The sequence below is a fragment of the Cnephaeus nilssonii genome, assembly GCF_951640355.1.
Source record: "Cnephaeus nilssonii genome assembly, chromosome: X".
NCBI classification, from domain to species: domain Eukaryota; kingdom Metazoa; phylum Chordata; class Mammalia; order Chiroptera; family Vespertilionidae; genus Cnephaeus; species Cnephaeus nilssonii.
The window spans coordinates 98,318,384-98,324,018 of NC_137071.1; the positions used below are offsets into that span (position 1 = coordinate 98,318,384).

The 5,635-nt window shown below is 38.0% G+C and overlaps 1 pseudogene across 1 annotated transcript; it reads right to left on the reverse strand.

The window, feature by feature from the left end:
- Positions 1-4,137: 4,137 nt before the first annotated feature.
- LOC307096042 (mitochondrial fission regulator 2-like) lies at positions 4,138-5,229 on the reverse strand (annotated as a pseudogene). Its single transcript has one exon. The product of its transcript is annotated as a mitochondrial fission regulator 2-like (transcript).
- Positions 5,230-5,635: the final 406 nt, after the last annotated feature.

The window sequence follows — 5,635 nt, forward strand, 5'->3', positions numbered from 1 at the left end:
GGATCATGTCAAAAGTAAGCAACAAAAGAGGCTAAAGCTCAAACAATGAATACACATTTATTTCTAAAATTGATGAAAAGCTGATCAAATAAAAACAAATCGTAAGGAAATGTCATTACTACAAAGATGTGAAGAATGCAACTACCAGGGGTGAGGAACTGGCAGAGTTCAGCCAAAATCCAATTAGAAGTGTTCTGCAGGGAAAATGGAGGATATTCAAATTTATTTTTTAATCATTTTGTTGTTCCTTTCTTCAAGGCAGAATATGCTTCATTTTTCTGTATAATTCTAGACTTATGGAAAGATTCAGATAATTGCAAAAACTCCCTGGTAAATGCACCATGTGCCCATGTCCTCTGAATATTTTCTATGACTGAACATATTGAACAAGTGATGTTGAAGGCATTGCTGAGTAGAATGAGACAATGAGAATATAAAATAAAAAGAACACACAAACATCAAAACTCTTGCTGGTTTAGAAGCCTACCCTGAAAATTTGCTTTGGGTCAATTTGTCAATGTGCCCAAAGAGCTCCCTCTTGCTTTCAGAAGAACTTACTGTGATGAAAATCTTTGATGAACATTGACATCAGATTCAATCATTAGCACTAATAGCTACTAAAATAAACAACACACACACACACACACACACACACACATACACACATACACACACACGTGTCCTACCTACGTTAATGCTCTCATTGGTGGAATTGGCCAGAGCATCCATAAGGAAAGCTTCCAATACACAGATGCAGTATCAAATCTTCTATCTGCAGATATTAAGAATTCTTCATTCCCCTCTGCCTCCCATCACTTTTAAAGTATATTATTGTAGGCAAGAAGTATCATTGAAGATCATTGTACTTTTCAGAAAAGCAGTGTTTTGGATAAATTGAAAAGTAATCCAAAGTAATTTTGATGCATGTCAATAAATTAGCTGGGTTGCTATTAGTGTTACAATTAATTCATATAAGATACATTAAAAATTGGAACAGATAAGAATAGTATTTTAACTCTCTCTATATAACTGTTATATAACTTTTAGCCATTAATGTTTTCTCTGTTTCTATCATGTTCATATCAGGGCTGTTCTTAACAAAGTGCACCCTACATCTAGTCCATTAATTTCTCTAATTTCTTAGATTTAGCCAGATTTTTAAAAAAAAAAAAAATTAAGCACATAAATAAACTCTGCTTCAATAGAAAGACATCTTCAGGCTAGGCATCCTATATAATAAAGACGTAATATGCAAATTGACCATCACTCCAACACACAAGATGGCCACCCCCATGTGGTCAAAGATGGCCACCCCCATGTGGACACAAGATGGCCTGCAGGGGAGGGCAGTTGGGGGGGATCAGGCCTGCAGGGGAGGACAGTTGAGGGCAACCAGGCCAGCAGGGGAGGGCAGTTAGGGGTGACTAGGCCAGCAGGGGAGGGCAGTTAGGGGTGACCAGGCCTGCAGGGGAGGACAGTTAGGGGTGACCAGGCTAGAAGGGGAGGGAAGTTAGGCATCGATCAGGCTGGCAGGGGAGTGGTTAGGGGGTGATCAGGCTGGCAGGCAGAAGTGGTTAGGGGCAATCAGGCAGGCAGGTAGGCGAACGATTGGGAGCCAGCAGTCCTGTATTGTGAGAGGGGTACCAGATTGGACAGGGAGCAAGCTGGGCTGAGGGACACCTCCCCTATGCACGCATTTCGTGCACCGGGCCTCTAGTGTATAAAATATAATCTTTGATATGTTCATTAGGACAGGAAAAGGAAGAGTTGACACACACAACAAAATCCTTCATTTAGTCCTAGGGGCCAAAACCAAGCCATCCTCTGATTTTTAAATAGAGCTTTATTGGAATGCAACTACCCTGTTTGTTTACATAATGCCTAAAGCTGCTTTTGTGATGTAAAGGCAGAGTTGAGTAGTTGCAGAATTGACACTGTGCCCTGCAAAATCGAAAATATTTGTAATCTGGTCCTTTACAAGAAATGATTGCCAACTCCGTGATACAATATAGACTTAGCTTACATTAATTTCTTAATCCATTAAAATAGTTTCTGTTACCTTACAGTGAGACCCCACTGTTCTCTAATGAGAAACATTAAATCATTTACTATTCAGCCTTTAATACAATCAAAGGGAAGTGAATGTAGAAATATTTCAATCCTTTTAGCTTTTGAAGGGGGGGAAAAACTGAGACTTACAGGGAGTATATGACTTGCCCAAATTTACATAGCTTATCAGTAGCAAAGTAGTTACTAAAAAAAATGTTCCCTCATGTCCTTTGGTAGAAATGGATTTCACCTCCAAGAATTATAACTAAAATCCACAGTTATCCAAAAATCATATTTCAGCCTATTAGATATCACAAAGGTTTTGGCTTTTAGATAGTAAAAAGACCGATCTCTGAACTAAAGCTCCCTGGCTTTTTCCTTTGTATTAGATGAAACTATGTATCTATGTGTTTAGCCCAGCACCTGACTCAAGTTAATTTCCTTTCAACTTACATTTCTCTAGATGAATAAACTGAAGACTAATGGGTATAGTAGCTTGTTTTGAGGCTATACATGGAATGAGAATTAAAGATAGAAGTCACCCTTGGAATTTAGGATTCAAAGTTCACTCTTCATTCTATAATGCCAAATGGACATTACAGAACATTAGAAAAGTAAGTATAACATGGTCACTTCATGTGAAAAATGGACCTTGAAAGAACTTACTCCATCCTGTCCCCTGCCTGGACCATAGGCACTCCATTCTATTTCCATAAATATTGTAAGAACTGCCTTTTAGGGTCTCCCTATGAGCACAGATGGTCCCTTGTTCTGTTAATTCCAGGATGTAACTAAACCAGATAAGTAACTATGCTATTTCTAGCTTCTGTAAACATGCTTGCTTCAATAATGGGAAAATAAGACATTTTTGGAAAAAGGGGGGCGGTGGGGGAAATCTGAATCTGTGACGGAAATTTGGTGTACATTATTATCAGTCTATGGTCTGGTCACTCCTCCCTCTTAATTGTTCATCTTGCAGGACCTGTTTACTTAAGCACTGTTCCCATTTTGGAAAAGCCATAAAACATAAAATCCCCAGACAGAGTTGTCAGGGCCGGCGCCAGGCCAGGCCAGGCCTTGAGATAGGGTCTCACTGCACCAATCCCAGAGGTGTTTTTGTTTGTTTGTTTGTTTGTTTATTTTTTCTCTTTTTGCCTTTATAAACTTACCCTTAATTTCATTTCGAGGCCACGAGGTTTGGAGAGGCATTTGCCCTTCATGGTCACCGGCTTTTGAAATAAAGGCTCCAAAATTCGACCCTCTGACTGTTGGACTCGCTGAATTTCAATGTAACAATGTAAGAAAAAAAAAGCTGTGTCTACAAATCCTTAAAATACATTTAGAAGGGTTAGATTATACATAAAGCAATCAATAAATCAACAAATAAAAGCTATAACATTTCCAAAAGTAAAATTTGGCAATTAAAATGTAAATTGGTGTAGCCACTATGGAAAACAGCATAGAGGTTTTGCAAAAGGTTAAAATATAGAACTACCATATAAAAATGATAGTATGAGAAGATTTTCTCCATGGAAGACAAAAATCTCAGAAGGTACAAAAGAAAATACTAAAATAAGGAAAGATATAATTCTCTTTCTCTCTCTAATATATATAATTACCTATATGTAAATATAATACATATATAGATTTCTGTTCACAAAAACATGCAATAAAAGATTTAAAGGCTCTTAAATTAAGATGTCATAACTGCTTTAAGAAATTGTTTTTTAAAAACTCAAACATACTGTCATTTGCTGAGTGATACAATATAGACTTAGCTTCCATTAATTTCTTAATCCATTAACAGTTTCTGTTACCTTACAGTGAGACCCTACTGTTCTCTAATGAGAAACATTAAGTCATTTACTATTTAGCTCATAGGAAAACCATTCCAAGTGTGTATTCAGCCTTTAATAACATTAACATACATGAAAAAAAATCAATATACAGAACCATCATCAATAACCAGTTAACTGTTTGATCTTCCAAAACCAGAGACAGGTATTCTCAAGAGTCAAGACTTCTCAGACCTCTGCACTAATATATCTTGGCACACAGACTTCCTTTAATTTCATTAACAGAAGATTATCATGTTGGTGTATCTGTGCATCTCTCCTTATAAGAGCAGACACAGCTTGTGCTTCTCACACTTTGGTCACTGACACCTTTTGTATTTGTCAGTTCTTCCTTTAGGTCACAATCCCTCTGACTGTGAAATGTGATGTCCAAAATTATTAGAGCTCATCCTTGAAGTTTCTGGACTAGAAAATGGAAAAGACTCTCAAGCCCTATTTTCTTTCTCAAAGGAATCATCTTCTTGGAACACAAATTTCTATTTAAGTACCTGGGAAATTAAAGACACTGGATCCCACTGTGAACTGTGTCTTTTCCTATTATGAATGGGTCTGCCTCCAGGCAACCATTCAATAGTAAGAAGTTTAATCTTATTCATATCCTTTAGAACAGCCAACATTTTTGGAACATCTTTATTTTTCTGGTTTTTTTGAATGACGACTATAATTGGTCTTACTGGCACCTGGGTGCCGTTTTTTTCATTTCAGTTGCTGAATTATCTGAGTCACAAATATGATTATATTCTGGCTTCACAAGAGAACATGGAGGCTGTAGAGAAGAAAACTGAAGGGGCTCTGTAGGTGGAGGAGGAGCAGGGAGCACTGAACTTGAAAATGGATCTGGTTTGACACTCAATTGAGCAGTTTCTGATGATGGCCCTTGCCTTGTCCCAAACCAGCAGGCCCATAAGTCAAGTCAAAGGAGTCAGAATTAGCACTGTTTTTCAGTTCCTGCATTTGCAAAACTCCAGCAATCGGAAAGCAAAGAATAGTTAGTTCATCTTCAAGGGCAGCTACTTTTTTAATTGCAGCTTTATTTACAGGCTGATAATTTTCCATTAGTTTATTATGTCTTAGAGCAGGTAACAGTGGATCTCAAACTAATTACAAAGGATGGAAAACTTCAGTCTCCTCGTCCTCATTTTTGCATATACCATTTCTCAAAATCAGGCCTGCGACAAGCTTCTAAAGGAAGAATTTTCCCAATAATACAAACAATACTCCGAGCTGATTCATAGCCTTTATTTCCCCAAATCTGCAAAACCTGGTCCATGGGAACACTGAAATATTCCAGTATCTCTCTTAAGATATTCAATATGAGAGACATTGATGAAGCAAACACAGAAGCAAATTCAAGGAAACATTATCAGTTTCTTGATACCTTGTTCCGAAGCCGAGCCTCCCAGCAAACTCATGAACATCAAGATGCGGTCGTTAAGGAACACAGCTTTGGAATCCTCAGTCCACGAAGCCTGAGTGTGCTAGACCTGGCTTCGCAGTAGACTATCTGCCTGTTGGCTTCCTGGTTCATCAGAAGTCTGCAACTTGATGTGTCCTGCCATCACATTTTCCTACCACCAGAAGAACATGACTCATCCCTTGGCCTCCACAAGCCATTAGACTATAAAAGTAAGTGATGAGAGACCTACACACGCCCTTTACTTTGGAGGCTGAACATAGCTTGAAAACTATTTATGTGGCTTCCTTGCATTAAAAAAGAATGCTCATTACTA